General features: G+C 45.6%; 1 long non-coding RNA gene across 1 annotated transcript; it reads right to left on the bottom strand.

Annotated features, from left to right (window-relative positions):
- Window positions 1–2,804: 2,804 nt before the first annotated feature.
- LOC120941737 lies at window positions 2,805–9,179 on the bottom strand. Its single transcript, XR_005749585.1, has 2 exons — window positions 8,673–9,179; window positions 2,805–4,133 (listed from the first exon to the last, which is right to left on the bottom strand). It is a non-coding gene; the product is annotated as an uncharacterized LOC120941737 (long non-coding RNA).
- Between the last annotated feature and the right edge of the window lie 9,825 nt (window positions 9,180–19,004).

Raw genomic sequence — 19,004 nt, 5'->3', positions numbered from 1 at the left:
AAATGTAGTGCAGCTTCCTCCTAGGTAGGTGCTAGGAATTACATAAGTTAGATATACAGTGCCTTGAAAAAGTATTCATACCCCTTGAAATTCCCCACATGCTGTCATGTTGCAACCAAAAACGTAAATGTATTTTATTGGGATTTTATATGATGAACCAACACAAAGTGGAGGGCCATCCGTCCTTCCCTTCGGTGAGACCACATGGACATTGGCCTCATGTCCTCAGCGCGGGCTCCAAACCATTTTTTTCCAGGAGGGGCCGGTGGTGCAGCTTCCCCTGGACCACCGGCCACTAAGAAGTGGCCGGTGGTCAACTTCTTAGTGGCTGCGGTATGATTAACAGTTCCAGCAGCGGAGGGCCATCCGTCCTTCCCTTTGGTGAGACCACATGGACATCGGCCTCATGTCCTCAGCGCGGGCTCCAAACCATTTTTTTCCAGAAGGGGCCGGTGGTGCAGCTTCCCCTGGACCACCGGCCACTAAGAAGTGGGCTTTCTGTTGGCAGTACAACAAGGGCATTTGCAAGTTTGCGAGCTCCTGCCGATTTAAACACGAGTGCTCCGGGTTTGGAGGTTCTCATCCTGGGTCCCGATGTTCTGAAAAATGCAAGGGCCATGCCGGTGAGTCTGAAAGATGCCGGTAAGGGGGGGAAAGGATGCAACCGTTCCTAAATAGGTATCCGGACTGCGGTTGCTGTGGGATGGGTTCTTGGGGGGTTTTAGATCCCTTGTTCCTTGAGTGCGGTTCCGCCTATGGCGCAGAATTTGCATTCCGCTTTACAACATCCTGGGGTGGTCTCTGAAAAACTGGGTAAGGAAGTAGCGCTGGGTCGCATGGGCGGGCCTTTTGCGGTGAAGCCTTTGCCAGATTTAGTGTTTTTTGCCTCTAGGGGTGTGGCCTAAGAAGGAGCCACGCAGGTTTCGCCTTAACCATCACCTATCCTTCCCCCAAAGGAGGTTCGCTTAACGACGCCATTGATCCGGAGGCATGTAGAGTTTCGTACACTTCTTTTGACGCAGCGGTTGGCTGGGTTTGCAGCTACGGAAAAGGGGCGCTGATGGACGAAAGCTGACATTAAATCTGCTTTTCGTTTGGTCCCTTTCCATCCGGACAGTTTTCTGCCTGCTGGGGTGCTGCTGGCAGGATCCATTTTACATATATTGCTGCTTACCCATGGGCTGCTCAGTTTCCTGAGCTTAGTTTGAGGTGTTCAGTTCCTTTGTGAAATTGGTGGTCCGTGACGTATCAGGGATGAATTCTGTCATCCATTACTTGGATGATTTCCTTTGCGTGGGGCCTCCTTCTGCCAGGGCCGGCCCTACTATGGGACCCGATGGTACCATTGTACCAGGCGGCACTTTCAGGGGGGCGGCAAATTGCCGCCCGCCCGCCATCACATTCCGCCAGCTCCGCTCTCCACTGTGGGGCTAATTGCCGCCCCACCGCTCCTCCCGTTCCGCTCTCCGCTCAACTGTGGGGCTAATTGCCGCCCGACCGCTCCTCCCGTTCCACTCTCCACTCCACTGTGGGGCCAATTACATGAATAGAGCCATAACAAGTCCTTTTTATACTCCTATACATGTAAACAACCATAACAGGTCCTCTTTATACTCCTATATATGTGTATAGAGCAATGATAGGTCCACTTTAGTTATCATGATATAAAATAATGGATGTGGGGGCATTTTGGTGGGCGTCATTTTTTTTGGGGGGCAGCATTTCATTCTTGGTACCAGGCAACACAATGTCTTGGGCCGGCACTGCCTTCTGCTAAGGTGTGTGGGATACTTTTGTCTACATTACAGCACTTTGCGAGCAGATTTGGTATTCCCATGGCGGAGGATAAGACGGAGGGCCCGACCACCATGCTTAGGTTTTTTTTAGGCATAGTGATCGATTTGGACACTATGGAGTGTCGGTTTCCGGAGGATAAATTGTTGGCCCTCATGGCGGAGATCCGTGGGACATTGGGACTACGCAAGATTCAGCTTAGGAAGCTACAGTCCCTGTTGGATAAGGCGGCTATCGGCTGCTATGGCGGGGGGTTAGGTTCCCTACACTATATCCGTCTTAATCAGGAACATTGGGAGGACTTGAGGGTGTGGCACACATTTTTTGGAATATGGAGTGTAATGGGAGATCGGTTTGAATGCCGGGGCCGTAGAGCAACTTTTTACAGATGCTGCAGAGTAGAGGTCGACCGATATATATATATATTTGTCCGTTTTGGAGAAATCGGCATCGGCTGATTTTTATCCAAATTAGGCCGATATTTTACATGGCCGTTAGCGGTGCCATGGATCCGGAGCTAGGCCGAAGCCGCGGCCTTTCCTGATGCTGTGACCGCGGCGGCAATCCGCGCATCCGCGGATTGCCGCCGCGGTCACAGCATCAGGAAAGACCGCGGCTTCGGCCTAGCTCCGGAACCGCAGCCATCTTGGTACACCCAGCGCGGCGGCCCTCCTCTCTGTTTACGCCCACAGAGGAGGAGGGGCCCGCGCTCGTGAGACACACACCGCTCTCTGGTGTCTGTAGCAGGGGGGGTGTCTATACTGGAGGGAGAGGGGGTCTGTACAGAGGGGGTGACACCATTTTTTTGCACCAGTGCCACCTGCCAGTGCCAATTAGTGCCACTTGCCATCCAGTGCCATCTGCCAGTGGCAATACCAGTGCCACCATCTGTTAGGCGAATCACTTGTATAAGACCACCCAGGTAGGTTGTTAGGTTCAAATGACGGAGATAGATTTCATCAGCCCACGAGCCCGGAGACATCAATTGACACAAGAAAAACTAGCATGCGTTGTGTTCAAATGACATCTGTTTTACTTGAGTTAGCCCCTCATATATATACAGATTTAGAAGGACAAAGGAGGAGTTTCTCAAGGGCATAGTGTAATTACAATAATACATTCAGGTTAATCATTTCCTATTAGATAGTATATGTTGTATAAGTTCAGTTAATATATGGATGTGACCTAAGATCTTAAACAAACATTAGCAGAGGTGAAATTCCATTCATACATATCTAGGTGGAAGGTATCTATAGATAACCATCTATCCTTCATGTGAAGCTTTTTTATACCTTTCCTTTAAACTATAACATGGCAACCTGAATATAAAATGGAGATGGTCATGCTATGTTCTTAACAAATCCTCTCTTTGAGACATAATATGTCTCACAATTATATAATCCTTCTTCTATCATAATACATACTCAGATAAATCCTATTCGCAGCCACAGGATCAGATGTTCAGGATGCCTTAACAATTATGCACATTATAAGCTTATAACAAGCATATTGGAACAAAACAAAAAGAATGATCATAATGATGGTTATGGCAGCACTTTTTAACCATGTCAGTATTCCTACTTCAGAACTTAGGTTTGCAAAAGGATCCCATGTCTTGGCAATATTTCTAGCTTCATCTTGTAATTTGCTTACTTCCTTATAGATATATATATCTCAACATTATCAGTACCATATTGCATGGTCACTACCATATCTTCTCTACCTAGTATGACACCAAAGGGTCCACAGTACTACTTCACATCTATGTGGAGCAAAGATCTTCTTAAGGTGTATGTGGATACATATCTTTTACTCATTCATATCACCCATCTTGGCATCATACGAATCTGCTAATCTGACAATCTGATAACACTCTATCTCTAGATAACCATCTAAAACTTCAATAATAACATTTTATCTGTAAAACTTTCTGAGTTTTCATTTCTCTTGTGTCTGTCATGTGTATTATTCTGTTGTGGAGTGTTTAGAGGCTCCAAAAATGCTCTGTATGTGTCCCAAATCTTCAGGATGATAAATACAGTTAGTTGTCAGCCAAATTGGCAGGAATATGATCAGGGCAGCCCAGAATATGAGGCACAAGGCTTTCCCAGAAGTCTGCGGTGAAATAAGCGACGTCATCTTCTTCACCTCCTTTATCTTTGGTTCATCTTCTTCACACGACTGGCATGGATCCAAGCCTGTTGTCCCTCTACCAGAATAGCTGTTCGGGTAACCGCGATCACTGTAGTCGGGGGTCCAAATGGATACTCTTCCTTCTTGGTACACTTCAGTTGCTGGACCACTACGACATCTCCCACTTGAAAGGGATGAGTTGGTTTCTGTGAAGAAAAACGGAGAGGTGCGAGCAACATTCCTTTCAACTTGATCTAAAGTTTCAATACGTTTTTTACATATTCTTCCTGATTAAGATCTAGGTCCCCTCTTTCTAACATAAGTGGCTGTCTGGCCCATGGGGTGGGGAATGGTCTACCCATTAAGACTTCAAAAGGAGAGTATCCTGTCTTTTTAGAGGGTGTCATTCTTACCTCGGCTAGTACAGCTGGTAGGACCTTCTTCCAATTTGCATACGTACCTCCAGTGGCCTTCCTGATCCCATCTTCAAGGGTTCTGTTCATTCTTTCCACTATACCTGAGCTCTGGGGATGGTACGGAATATGAAACTTCCATTCTATTTTCAGTGTCTTTACTAGATCTTGACAAACTTTGGCCACAAATGCAGGGCCATTGTCTGAGTTGATCTGAAATGGGCATCCCCATCTGGGAATGATTTCCTGTGTGAGAATTCTTACTACTGTTTATGCATCTTCCTTTGTTGTTACAAACACTTCTATCCATCTTGAAAACATGTCCACTATTACTAGCAAATATTCCTGTCTTTTACCTAGTTTGGGCATGTGTGTGAAATCAATTTGTAAATGAGTGAATGGTGTGGATGGATATATCAGATGTTCATGTTTTGCCTTGTGAGGGTTCCTGGGATTATTCCGAATGCATATGATGCATCTGGAAACATATGCCTTAACGAGAGAGGGAAGACCTGGAATGTAAAAATCCCTATCCAAAGGTTCACATGTGACTTTCCAACCTCTGTGACCTATGCCATGGTATTGTGAAATAAAAATGGGTGCGCTGGCTACAGGGATACATGGTCTCCCCTCTTGGCAGACAAGGCAAGTTTCTGGGCTTGTCTGCACACCTATTTTGTTCCATTGCTGGATGTCTTGGTCTGTGGCATATGCTTGGAGGTCATGCAATGTTTGATCTAGTAGTGGGATTTCAGGTGAGAGTAATGGCATTTGGATGTCTGCTGGCTGTGTGGATGCTGCTTCTCTAGCTGCTTTGTCAGCTAAGGCATTGCATTTGGCTATGTCATTTTGTTGCCCTGTATGTGCCCTCCAGTGTAGTACAGCTATGGACCTTGGCAACTGTATGGCTTCTAATAGATTTGTGACAAGTGTGGAATGTGAAACTGATTTACCATCCGCTGCTATGTAGCCCCTCCTTTCCCATATGACCCCAAAATCGTGCGTCACGCCATGTGCGTATTTTGAGTCAGTGTAAATGTTTACATCTTGCCCTTCAAAAAGCTGACAAGCTCTGGTAAGCGCAATTAGTTCAGCAGCCTGGGCTGACTGGAATGGGACTGGATTTGCTTCTAGGATTTTATCAGGTAATTGCCCAACAGCATACCCAGCATGGTATGTGTTGTCATTCGGCCTGGAACAGGAACCATCCACAAAGACATTCTGTGCATCTGGAAGAGCCACAGAAGACATGTCTGGCCTTGGGGATGTATCCTGATGTATGAGATCTATACATTTATGCTGTGGGACAACCTCATCCTGTTCTCCTTTTAACCCTAACAAAGCATTCAGAATTGGGGCGGGGCCAGAAGTAGGAGAGGTGTACTTTATTTCAAGCTGTGGGTTGGACAAAAGAATAACCTCATACCCACTCAGCCGTTGTGCTGACATATGTTGGGTATGGATATTCTTTAATAAAATTGATACATTATGTGTAGTATGCAGGGTGGTGGGATGACCCAGAGTGAATAATGTAGCCATTTCCACCACCATCGCACAGGATGCTAGAGCTCTGAGACACGCCAGCATGCCCTGCACTGGCATAGGCACAACCCTTGGGGGAAAAAACGTTAGGGCGCAGTTTGCCTCCCATGTTTTTGCGTCAGGACTCCTGTCATGGTTGTACAGTTGTCCCTAGCAAATAGGTGTAACCCTTTGCTATACTCAGAGGCCAAGACCAGGAGCTGTTATCATAGTTTTGAGGTATACAAAAGCATTATACATGTCATACAATCTGGCATGTCAGTACCTGTGGTTTGTCTCAAAATGTTATCATAGTAGGAACAGTCAGGTATCCATTGGCAGCAGTCATGCCAATCATGCCAAGAAAGGACAGCATATCCTTCTTGGTCTGTGGGGGGGCTAGACCCACGGAGAGCCGCAGCTCGTGACTGACTTTCCTTTCACCTTTTGTGAGTACAAAACCAAAGTATACAACAGTTTCCTGACACCATTGAAGTTTCTTTTTGGAAACTTTATGACCATTATCTGCCAACCAATGTAGCAGATCTAAACCATCCTCTTTGCAGGCTACCTGGCTTGGGTTACATATCAATCAACATATGGAGTAGGACAGAACAATGGCAGGGAGTCCAGGACCGCAATGTGGCCTGGGGCACAACTGAGTAGACTACAGGAGTCCACATAACCCTGGGACATTCTACACCATGTCATCTGGCAAAAAAAATGTTTTTAAAAACAGAAAGCAAGGATTGGCTGTGTCTCCTCATCCACAAGGACGTTAAAAAATACATTTGGTAAATCAATCACAGAAAAATACTCTGCATCAGGTGGTATGGAGATAAAATAGTGATTGGCACATCATGCACTTTAGGTGCACACCAGGTTATTAACAGCTCGAAGGTCTTGAACAAATCTATAAATGCCACCCTGCCTGATAATGGGCACTCACTGCTTTCTCTCTTATTACATCAAAACATCCTGCTGCTTCTTTCTGTATTAAAGTTTCTTGAAATTGGTCAATCGTCTTTGTTGCCCATTAAGATATCATCTGTTTGACCAACAAGGCGAACTGGGGCCTTAGATTATTCATATAGGTTTGAATAAACAAAGCTCCCACATCAGCCGTTTTAGCTAATCCAGCTTCTGTTGTCCAATTGTCATGAAATATTTTCCAGAACTCAACTACAGTTTCTTCTGACTTTTGTTTGCATGCTATGGCAGTAGGAAGGGAATTTTTATTTTTAAATACATTCATCATTTCAGCCTCTAATTCTGTCCACATGGTATTAATACCTGCTACTGTGTTTAACCCATATGCTCCCGCATTTCCAGTGTCAATAGTATTTATGCTTGGAACATTTGCCCAGCTCCAGGAACTGGTGTGTCCTATAATGCCATCAATGATAAGGCGCATTTCTTCCTGTGTGTAATTTCTACCCTTACATGCCTTTTTTAAGTAAGTTAAAGTACCTTCTCAGCAGAGGCGGTGGGTCTGGGGCAATGTTTCACTATCCGATCTATGTCCTCAATGTCTATTACTTTTTTTTTAAATTTCATTTCCAATCGTCATGAAAGGCAATGAAAGGTCAGTGTTACTATATACCGTTCCACTCTTTGTTTTAGGGGGGCTAAATGTTTTACTTGTTCCAGCGTCTCCCTGTTCTTCCTCCTGCTCTTGGCCAGGTGGTGAAACTACCCCTCCTATAGCTCCCTGGTCTTCTTCTGGTTCAGCTACCTCGACTCTGACTTCCTGTCTGTGCCTCCTGTAGGTGCTGTCTATCTTGTTGTGAAGTGTGGGGGAGAGTAGGGGGGGGCAGCTGTTGTGGTTGTAGACCTGGGGGGGCCTGCTGTTGTGGTTGTAGAGCTGGGGGGCCTGCTGTTGTCTGATTGCATGATGTCCAGCCAGAAGATCAATATCTTCCTTTGTTAAACTCGGATAGATATGTACATATGAGGGTGGAGGGTGACTGACTATTGACAGGGGTGGGGCTCCTGGGTCAGGGACAACTCTCTTTTTATTAGCTTCTTCTCTGTTTCTGATCATAATCTTCCTTACTTAAACATTTGGTGGGCTTTTTCTGTTTCATATTTTCCCTTGGGAACCAATATGGGGCATATTTTAACCAATTCTCTGCTCCCTTTTCCATATAATCCATATCCCATTGAGGGTCCCCGGGGTACCAAGGGAAAGCTTTCTTATCTCCTAAACACAATCCTTTGACCATATCTATGTGGAATTCTGTATTGCTACCTTTTTGGGGGAACGGGTCTACACTGTGTAAGGCTGTGGTCCATCCCGCTTAATTTGAAACCCATGGGTCTATAAGTTCATAATTAGTACCACAAATTCTAGCTACAAAATCCTTACATATTTCCCCTGGGTTGGGTGGAGGGGGAGGACCTTCTTTACCTTGTTTCTGACCCATATTGAAAGTGGGAGACGACTGACTTACCACACAGTCTTCTGATCCACACAACAAATTATTCTTATATTTCTAATAATACTTATACTTCTATGCGATAGAAAGAAAAAGCAAAGGTTTTTAGGCTGTTGGAATCTCTTTCCTCATTAACCACTTAATTTTCCTTCCCTAAAGGAATGTCTATGCAGTACTGCTTATCTTTTGTGGGTTTCCCAAAAACCCTACTTATGGGTTTACCCAAAACCCTTCTATGTGGGTTTACCAAAAACCCTTCTATTAACCTCCTGGCGTGGTTCTTATCCCCTACTAATTTTATGGCTCTAAAAAAGCTTTAATCAGAGCTGAGGCAAGAATATTCAGTCAATAAAGACAAAAAAAAGACTCTTACCTCAGTTGATTTCAGCTTTTATCTCGGACGAAGCCCCCATTGCTGTTAGGCGAATCACTTGTATAAGACCACCCAGGTAGGTTGTTAGGTTCAAATGACGGAGATAGATTTCATCAGCCCACGAGCCCGGAGACATCAATTGACACAAGAAAAACTAGCATGCGTTGTGTTCAAATGACATCTGTTTTACTTGAGTTAGCCCCTCATATATATACAGATTTAGAAGGACAAAGGAGGAGTTTCTCAAGGGCATAGTGTAATTACAATAATACATTCAGGTTAATCATTTCCTATTAGATAGTATATGTTGTATAAGTTCAGTTAATATATGGATGTGACCTAAGATCTTAAACAAACATTAGCAGAGGTGAAATTCCATTCATACATATCTAGGTGGAAGGTATCTATAGATAACCATCTATCCTTCATGTGAAGCTTTTTTATACCTTTCCTTTAAACTATAACATGGCAACCTGAATATAAAATGGAGATGGTCATGCTATGTTCTTAACACCATCCAGTGCCAATTAGTGCCACCTTCCATCCAGTGCCATCTGCCAATGCCACCTGCCAGTGCCAATACCAGTGCCACCATCCAGTGCCAATTAGTGCCACTTTCCATCCAGTGCCACCTACCAGTGCCAACTAAAGCCATCAGTGCCACCTGCCAATGCCAATCAGTGCTAACTATTGCCACCCAGTGCCACCTGCCAGTGCCAATTAGTGCCACCTGCCAGGTAGAGGGGACCAGTGCCACTTGCCAGTGTCACCTGTTTGTGCCACGTGCCATCTGCCAGTGAAAACCAGTGCCATCTGCCAATCAGCGCCCCCTGCCAGTGTCAATTAGTGCCACCTGCCAGTGCCAATAAGTGCCACCTGCCAATCAGTGCCATCTGCTAGTACCATCTTTCAGTGCCATCCAGTGCAACCTGTCAGTGCCAATAAGTGCCTTCTGCTAGGGCCATCTTCCAGTGCCAAGTAGTGCCATCCAGTGGCACGAGCCAGTGCCACCAAAAAAAATCGGCCTAAAATATCGGCCGCAAAAATCAGCATCATATATCGGCCATCGACCGCCCAGATTTCTAAATTTTGGCATCGGCCAGAGAAAAACCCATATCGGTCGACCTCTACTGCAGAGTCATCAGGTTATGGGACCTTCTACCAAGGTCATTGGAGTGCGGCACCTTGTCTGCGTTCCTGGTTAGATGCGGGTCTTCTCGGAAACATGGCGCGGGTGGAGGTTTTTCCAGTCATGGAAATCTGGGGCAAGTCGTTTCGAAACTTGAAAATTCTGTTGAATTGCGACAACATGGGAGCGGTTCAAAGTCATTTACCGCATCTCAGCGTCGTCACAACCTGTTCTACGGCTGTTGCGCCACATGGAGCTTCGCTTCCTACAATTGAACATGTTTCTGTATGCTGTTCACCTCCCTGGGGAGGACAAACAAATTTAGAATAAAGACAAGGACTGAGTGACATGGGTTTTATAAGGCCAATTTTATTAGCCAAAGAATAATATAATATAACATTAACACCTACCAATAAGTACAAATCCAACAATGTAATGCCCAACAACAAGAGGTCTTTGGGCGTCCTTAAGGCACAATTTTAACTGGAATTGTCCATGTCCTCAGCTGCCCCCCAACCGGCTCGAAGACGTTCCGACATCACACATAATCCCATATTCACCTCCCCCCAGGAGATCGCGCTCCTGGGAGAACCACCGATAACCAAGTGGAAGCGCCATACCTCAGATGGGCCCCACACTTTTGTAACCATGTCATGACTGACCCCCCCAAAGACCCCTTGAGGTTATTATTGTGGTTACTGTCGGGGGACTTAGATACATATATATTTCTGTTACAGTTGTCATGACATAGATGACCAATGGGGCACATCAGGGCCGCCATCAGGGGGGTACAGGCAGTACACCTGTAAGGGGCCCGGATGGCATCCCCCTTTTTTTTTCGCCAGCACCCAAAGCCCCCCCGACCTCTAAGGGGCCTGTGGTCCCCAGGGCCCTGGATGGCAACCCCCTTATTTTTTTATTTTTTTTGTCAGCACCCAAAGCCCCCCGACCTCTAAGGGGCCCGGTGGTCCCCAGGGCCCCAGATGGCACGCACCTTTTTATTTTCACCAGTACCCAAAGCCCCCCGACCTCTAAGGGGCCCTGTGGTATCCCCCTTAGGCCGTGTACACACCGTCGGTCAAAACTGATGAAAACGGACTGAAGGACCTTTTCATCGGTCATGTGTGGGCCTCATCGGTCAGTTATCCTTGGGTCCAAAAATTTAGAACTTGCTTTAAAATTGAACCGATGGACACCTAACCGATCGGTCAAAACCAATGGTTAGTATGCAAAAGCATCGGTTAAAGGTCCACGCGTGCTCGGAGTCGAGTCGACGCATGCTTGGAAGCATTGAACTTCTTTTTTTTGAGCACATCGTTGTGTTTTACGTCACCGCGTTCTGAACCGAATGCTTCTTTAACCTATGGTGTGTAGGCACATCAGTCCATCAGTCAGCCTTATCGGTGAACCGATGAAACGGTCCTTCAGTCCGTCCTCATCGGATGGAATGATCGTGTGTACAGGGCTTTATTTTTAAATTTTTTTGTCAGAACCCAAAGCCCCCCCGACCTCTAAAGGGCCCGGTGGTCCCCAGGGCCCCAGATGGCACGCCCCTTTTTTTCGTCAGCACCCAAATCCCCCCCAACCTCTAAGGGGCCTTTTTTTTGTTTTGTTTTTCCAGTCAGCACCCAAAGCCCCCTGACCTCTAAGGGGCCCGTTGCCGCCCTCCACCCGGCCTCTGGTTGGCTGCTCACGGGTCACGCTCCTTCAGCTCCCAGTTGGAGCATTCTTCGTTCATTATTAGGGATGAGCTTCGCGTTCGATACGAACGTATGTTCGACTCGATCATCGGTCGTTCGATCGTTCGACGAAACTCGAACAAAATGGGTCGTTAGCGGCAAATTCGAGTGACGCAAAACGTCCCATAATTCACTGCGGCGCTGAGCGTTGGTGATTGGCCAAGCATGCTGTATGTCCCACATGCTTGGCCAATCACAGCGCGCAAAAAACGAAGAGCCGTAATTGGCCAAAGCCAGAGTGGCTTTGGCCAATTATGGCTCAGGGGGGTTTAGTACACGCCCCACACTATAAAAGGCAGCCTGCAAGGCGGCCTCGTGTAGTGTGTTCCGGCTTTGTTAAAGAGAAGATCAGTCAGACAGTGATGGCTTGTACACACCATCAGATCAAAATCCCTGCGGAAAACATCCGCGGTCACGTGTCGCGACGTGTCTGCGCCGTCGCCGCGATGAAGACGCGGCGACGTGCACGACCCAGGAAGGTAAATACTTTCACCACGCATGCGTCAAATCACTTTGACGCATGCGAGGAATGGGGGTCGGTCGGACTTATCCGGTGAGTCTGTACAGACGACCGGATAAGCCTGAGGGACAGGTTTCCAGAGGATAGATTTTTTAGCATGCTAAGAAATTTTTATTCGCTGGAAAACCGTCGGCTGGACAAATGTCCGCCGAAAAATGTCCGCTAGGCCCTACACACGACCGGATTTGTCTGCTGGAACTGATCTGCGGATAAATCCCAGCGGACAGATCCGGTCTTGTGTACAAGGCCTTAGAGAGAGAGAGATAGATAGAGACACAGTGGGCCAGATTCACAGAAGAGATACGACGGCGTATCTCTGATACTCCATCATATCTCTCAGAGTATCTATGCGACTGAGTCATAGAATCAGTTACGCATAGATAGCCCTAAGATCCGACAGGTGTAATTGACTTACACCGTCGGATCTTAGGATGCAATACTTCGGCCGCCGCTGGGGGGAGTTCCCGTCGTATTCCAGCGTCGGGTATGCAAATGAGGATTTACGGCGATCCACAAAGGTTTTTCCCGTCGTTACGTCGGCGCAAGTCTTAGTTTCCCGTCGCAAAGTTAGGGGTGTTATTAACATGGTGTAAAATTACTCCACCATGTTAAAGTATGGACGTCGTTCCCTCGTCGCTTTTGCAATTTTTCTTCTTTCGGCGTAAGTACCTTAGGCACGTCGCGATTCACAAACACGTCGCGCCGCCGTAATTTCGCGCAAAGCACGTTGGGAAAATTGCGAACGGAGCATGCGCAGAACGTCCGGCGCGGGAACGCGCCTAATTTAAATGGTGCCCGCCCCATTTGAATAGGGCGGGCTTGCGCCGGACGACTTTACGATACACCGCCGCAAGTTTCCAGGTAAGTGCTTTGAGGATCAGGCACTAACACTGAAAACTTGCGGTGGTGTAACGTAAACGGGTTACGTTACACGACCGCAATTGTACCTGAATCCCAGTGTCTTTTCTACCAGATAGATAGATAGATAGATAGATAGATAGATAGATAGAGCAGGAAGGCTAGTCGGTATAGTTAAATTTACAGTTTGTAGAGAATATATTCACATCCTTAGGAGTTGTACATATATTTATAAACTGTATAGCTTAGCTAGATCTGCTATTAGTATTTGTCAGGCAGGAGATTGTGCTTGATGCAGTGCTCTAACGTGTTGTATTGCCTGCATAGTCTTTAGTTTAAACATAGTACCTAAACATAGTACTCAGTGTTAGTGGACGTGTGCTATTTAATTGCACATACACGCATTAGCTGTTACTGCACGTGTGCTATTTTTTTGCACAGAAACGCAGTCGCTGTTAATGCACGTGTGCTATTTAATTGCACATAAACGCAGTCGCTCTTACTGCGCGTGTGCTGTTTAATAGCAACCAAACGCATTTGCTGTAGCTGCGCGTGTGCTGTTTAATAGCACCTAAACGCAGTTGGTTTGACTGCACGTTTGCTGTTAAATAGCACCTAAACGCAGTTGGTCTGACTGCACGTTTGCTGTTAAATAGCACCTAAACGCAGTTGGTCTGACTGCACGTTTGCTGTTTAATAGCACCTAAACGCAGTTGGTCTGACTGCACGTTTGCTGTTTAATAGCACCTAAACGCAGTTGGTGTGACTGCACGTTTGCTGTTAAATAGCACCTGAACGCAGTTGGTGTGACTGCACGTTTTCTGTTTTATAGCACCTAAACGTAGTTGGTCTGACTGCACGTTTGCTGTTTAATAGCACCTAAACGCAGTTGGTCTGACTGCACATTTGCTGTTTAATAGCACCTAAACGCAGTTGGTCTGACTGCACGTTTGCTGTTTAATAGCACCTAAACGCAGTTGGTGTGACTGCACGTTTGCTGTTAAATAGCACCTGAACGCAGTTGGTGTGACTGCACGTTTTCTGTTTTATAGCACCTAAACGTAGTTGGTCTGACTGCACGTTTGCTGTTTAATAGCACCTAAACGCAGTTGGTCTGACTGCACGTTTGCTGTTTAATAGCACCTAAACGCAGTTGGTGTGACTGCACGTTTGCTGTTAAATAGCACCTAAACGCAGTTGGTGTGACTGCACGTTTGCTGTTTTATAACACCTAAACGTAGTTGGTCTGACTGCACGTTTGCTGTTTAATAGCACCTGAGGCTTCGGTGAGTCACAGAAGGAGCGGTGGAGAAGGTGGCCGTCTGACCGATGCGTTCAGACAATTTTTTAGTCCCCAGCCCCAAGGTATGACCGGTTCCAGCAACCATCGCCAGCGTCTGGTTTACATGGTACGGGAATACCTAGGGGCAAGATCCGACTTGGACACCTTCCCCACCGAAATCCTCTGGCTTACTGGGTCTTGAGGATGGATCACTGGCCAGAGCTTGCACAGTATGCAATTGAGCTACTGGCTTGCCCTGCATCCAGTGTTCTTTCAGAACTCACATTCAGTGCTGCTGGAGGCTTTGTGACCGATCACGGGGTGCGCCTCTCCACCGACTCTGTTGATCGACTCACCTTCATCAAAATGAATCAGGCTTGGATCAACACCAGCTACCAAGCACCTGATGCTGATGTTACTGAATAATAATGTTTTGTTGAAATATCAGATCCCTTTGAGACTGCTGATGCTGAGTGACTGTCCTGTTATGCTGCTGATGGAATATCCCTCTCCTCTTCACTTTTCTTGCTGATAGCTAGTAAGAAATGTTGTGTTTCTGGGCTCCGCCACCAGTGCCTAAGGCCTAATTTTTCTGCCCCTGTTTAACAGGGGCGTCTGATAACAATTTTTGATGCAATACTTTGCACATGGCTCCTTGTTGCGCTCCAATTACAGATATTGGGAGGGGTTGCAGTGTTGTGTTGTGCCTAAGGCACAATTTTTCTGCCCCTGTTTAACAGGGGCGCCTAATACCAATTTTTGATGCAATACTTTGCACGTGGCTCTTTGTTGCGCTCCAATTACAGTATGTTTGAGGGGTGCCCTTTTTTCTACAATTTTACTTTCACAAAAAAATAATGGCCCCCCCACCACCCCTAAAATAATCGAGATATTGTTGCCACACAGCACGTGCGCAAGCAGTATTAAATGACTTTTTTCTTATAATAATTTCATGTTGTGCAGGAACATTTCTAAACACGTGCCACTACTAGAGACACACAGCAGGTGTGATATTTGAAGGAATTTTTCATTTTTTTTTTTCACTTTAAGCATCATTAACCAGTTCCCGACCCCCGCATGTAAATGTACGTCCACAATATGGCACGTACAGGCACATGGGCGTACATGTACGTCCTTGCCTTCTAGCGGGTGGGGGGTCCGATCGGGACCCCCCCCCCGCTACATGCGGCGGTCGGGTCCGCTCGGGGAGCGATCCGGGACGACGGAGCGGCTATTTGTTTATAGCCGCTCCGTCGCGATCGCTCCCCGGAGCTGAAGAACGGGGAGAGCCGTGTGTAAACACGGCTTCCCCGTGCTTCACTGTGGCGGCGCATCGATCGAGTGATCCGTTATATAGGGAGACTCGATCGATGACGTCAGTCCTACAGCCACACCCCCCTACAGTTGTAAACACACACTAGGTGCACCCTAACTCCTACAGCGCCCCCTGTGGTTAACTCCCAAACTGCAACTGTCATTTTCACAATAAAGAATGCAATTTAAATGCATTTTTTGCTGTGAAAATGACAATGGTCCCAAAAATGTGTCAAAATTGTCCGAAGTGTCCGCCATAATGTCGCAGTCACGAAAAAAATCGCTGATCACCGCCATTAGTAGTAACAAAAAAATAATTCATAAAAATGCAATAAAACTATCCCCTATTTTGTAAACGCTATAAATAAATGCTTATTGCGATTTTTTTTACTAAAAATAGGTCGAAGAATACGTATCGGCCTAAACTGAGGGAAAAAAATGTTTTTATATATGTTTTTGGGGGATATTTATTATAACAAAAAGTAAAAAATATTGCATTTTTTTCAAAATTGTCGCTTTATTTTTGTTTATAGCGCAAAAAATAAAAACCGCAGAGGTGATCAAATACCACCAAAAGAAAGCTCTATTTGTGGGGGAAAAAAGGACGCCAATTTTGTTTGGGGGCCACGTCGCATGACCGCGCAATTGTCTGTTAAAGCGACGCAGTCCCGAACTGTAAAAACACCTTGGGTCTTTAGGCTGCATATTGGTCCGGGGCTTAAGTGGTTAAAATCGCTGCTCCGGAAAAAAACGGCCGTTTTCCATTGATACATGTTCCCTGGGGCAAGACCCGGGTTCTGAAAGACGTTTTCCAACATTAAATTGAATATTGGTCTTTAAAATGAGCGTTTTTGAATTCGAACGTTCGAGTCCCATAGACTTCAATGGGGTTCTAAATGTTCGCGCGAACCCGCGGTCTGTTCGAACGTTCTGGTGCGAACCGAACGTGGGTATGTCCGGCTCAACCCTATTCATTATCATTGGAGATCAGTCCTTGGGACCAATCGACCACAATGTAAGTATGGGGGGGTCCCCTATACAGGCCCCCTGCTTCTCCTCTAACCATAACCATCATTGAATGCTTTATCTTACTGATATTTATTTTATAGATACCTTGCACATCATGCATCAACTCCTGAGGAAGCGAGCAGAGCTAACGAAACGCGTTGGTCTTACAGGTGTATATGCAAGTTTTGTGTTTCCAGCATTGTACCGAACATGTTTATGGTTGTAAGCTTTATGCTTCGTGTTGTTTTTATGCTCATTTATGATGATTTTTAATAAATCCTGAGATTTACTTGTTATGACCTCATTTAAAGTCCCACAGGCTAAGCTTGTTGTTCTATATGTAATTAGGAATGGAGGTGCGTCATATAAAGAGGCAGCATCCAGACCGTTCCTTTTCCCTTGGTGGTACATAAGGGCCACATACAGACTACGGGGTCTATCTATAATGTACCTGATATGTTTATTTCCTATGATCAGCAGCTCCATCTAGTGACCATGTTGCGATATCTTCCTGAAACACCCCAGTCAGGAAACTACCACATTATGACCACTAGATGGAGCTGACAATCATAAGCTATACACATATTAGACACACTATAGGAATTGCTTATGACGGCTGTGCGAACGCTGAGATGATTGCATGGCAAATTATTTGACTCCTGATACCGAATGTGATATTTTAACAAAAGATTTATCTCACCTTACAAACATTTTTATCTCCTAAGAATTTTATCGGCCTAAAAAAAAAAGCTGACATCTCGGTTATTTACCTAAAATCAAAGTCTACTGTGATCATCAGCTCCATCTAGTGGCCATATTGCGGTATTTTCCTTAAAATATGCTAATCAGGAAAATACCGCCTCATGGCCACTAGAGGGAGCAAATTACAGGGAATTATTCGTGGCAGCCGTGCCAATGCTTGAGACGTTGGCCCAGAGAGTTCCCTCATATCTCTGTGGATGATGTACAACCTGCACAATAGCGGGAGATCTCCCCCCCCCCCCCCTGTGGATTTATGTATTCTTCATGTGATGATATGTGATCACCTTCACTCCATTCTGTCCCTTGTGCTATTATTTCCTTTTCTTTGTATAATCAGCATGCAAACATTTCACATTTTATTTCCAATAACATTCTGATCTCCGGGGAGAGAGAAAAGACACAATGAATGCCGATCTGTGTTCATCAGATACAAATTTTATTATGTGAGAAAAGAAAAGCGCCGACTCGTCATTTCCGGAGGTCGGCCCCTGAAGAGCTTTGCAGATCTATGAAGAGCCAATCAGAGGATGGTAGCGGCCTGGGGAGGGCGGAGTCACGGATTCAACTCCTTGATGGAAAAGAAAGAAGAAGGTTACCTACAGCGGACCTTCACCCAATAGGAGAAGTTATTTGCACCTGGCTCCTCCCCCTCCCACAATTATATTTAAAAAAAAATGTTTTCTTAAATATTTATTACTTCTGCTCCTTCTGCCTTCCATGCATGCGCAGATGTGCCGCGGGGCTTCTGGACCCAGGCGGAGACATGCGTCTCATCTGCACACATGTGGGGGTGTCCCCCCCCCCCGGAATAACACATAGAACCCCGATTACCTGATCATCGGCTGATGTCATTGAATGAAGGTCCCAAAAATGTATCCAAATCCGGACAGGTCTGAGGAGAGGGAGGAGATTATTATTATTATACAGGATTTATATAGCGCCAACAGTTTGTGCAGCACTTTACAACATCGGGGAAGACAGTACAGTCACTAGACAATACAGGAGGAATCAGAGGGCCCGGCTCATTAGAGCTTACAATCTAGAAGACTTACGCCGGTCGTATCTTAGCAACAGATAAGCGTATCTCAGTTTGGGCATACGCTTATAGATACGACGGCGCCGCATTCGGACCTACGACGGCGTATCTACTGATACGCCGTCGTAAGTCTTTGTGAATCTAGCCCTATCTTTTTTGAATAACCACTTAAGCCCCGGACCAATATGCAGCCTAAAGACCCAAGGTGTTTTTACAGTTCGGGACTGCGTCGCTTTAACAGACAATTGCGCGGTCGTGCGACGTGGCTCCCAAACAAAATTGGCGTCCTTTTTTCCCCACAAATAGAGCTTTCTTTTGGTGGTATTTGATCACATCTGCGGTTTTTAGTTTTTGCGCTATAAACAAAAATAGAGCGACAATTTTGAAAAAAAAGCAATATTTTTTACTTTTCGCTGTAATAAATATCCCCCAAAAACATATAAAAAATATTTTTTTCCTCAGTTTAGGCCGATACGTATTCTTCTACCTATTTTTAGTAAAAAAAATCGCAATAAGCGTTTATCGATTGGTTTGCGCAAAATTTATAGTGTTTACAAAATAGGGGATAGTTTTATTGCATTTTTATTATTTTTTTTTTTTTTTACTACTAATGGCGGCGATCAGCAATTTTTTTCGTGACTGCGACATTATGGCGGACACTTCGGACAATTTTGACACATTTTT

This window comes from Rana temporaria, chromosome 5 (genome assembly GCF_905171775.1).
Source record: "Rana temporaria chromosome 5, aRanTem1.1, whole genome shotgun sequence".
Classification (NCBI taxonomy): Eukaryota; Metazoa; Chordata; class Amphibia; order Anura; family Ranidae; genus Rana; species Rana temporaria.
The sequence above is the reverse complement of the archived record's forward strand: the minus strand, read 5'-3'. Positions and strand labels throughout refer to the sequence as shown.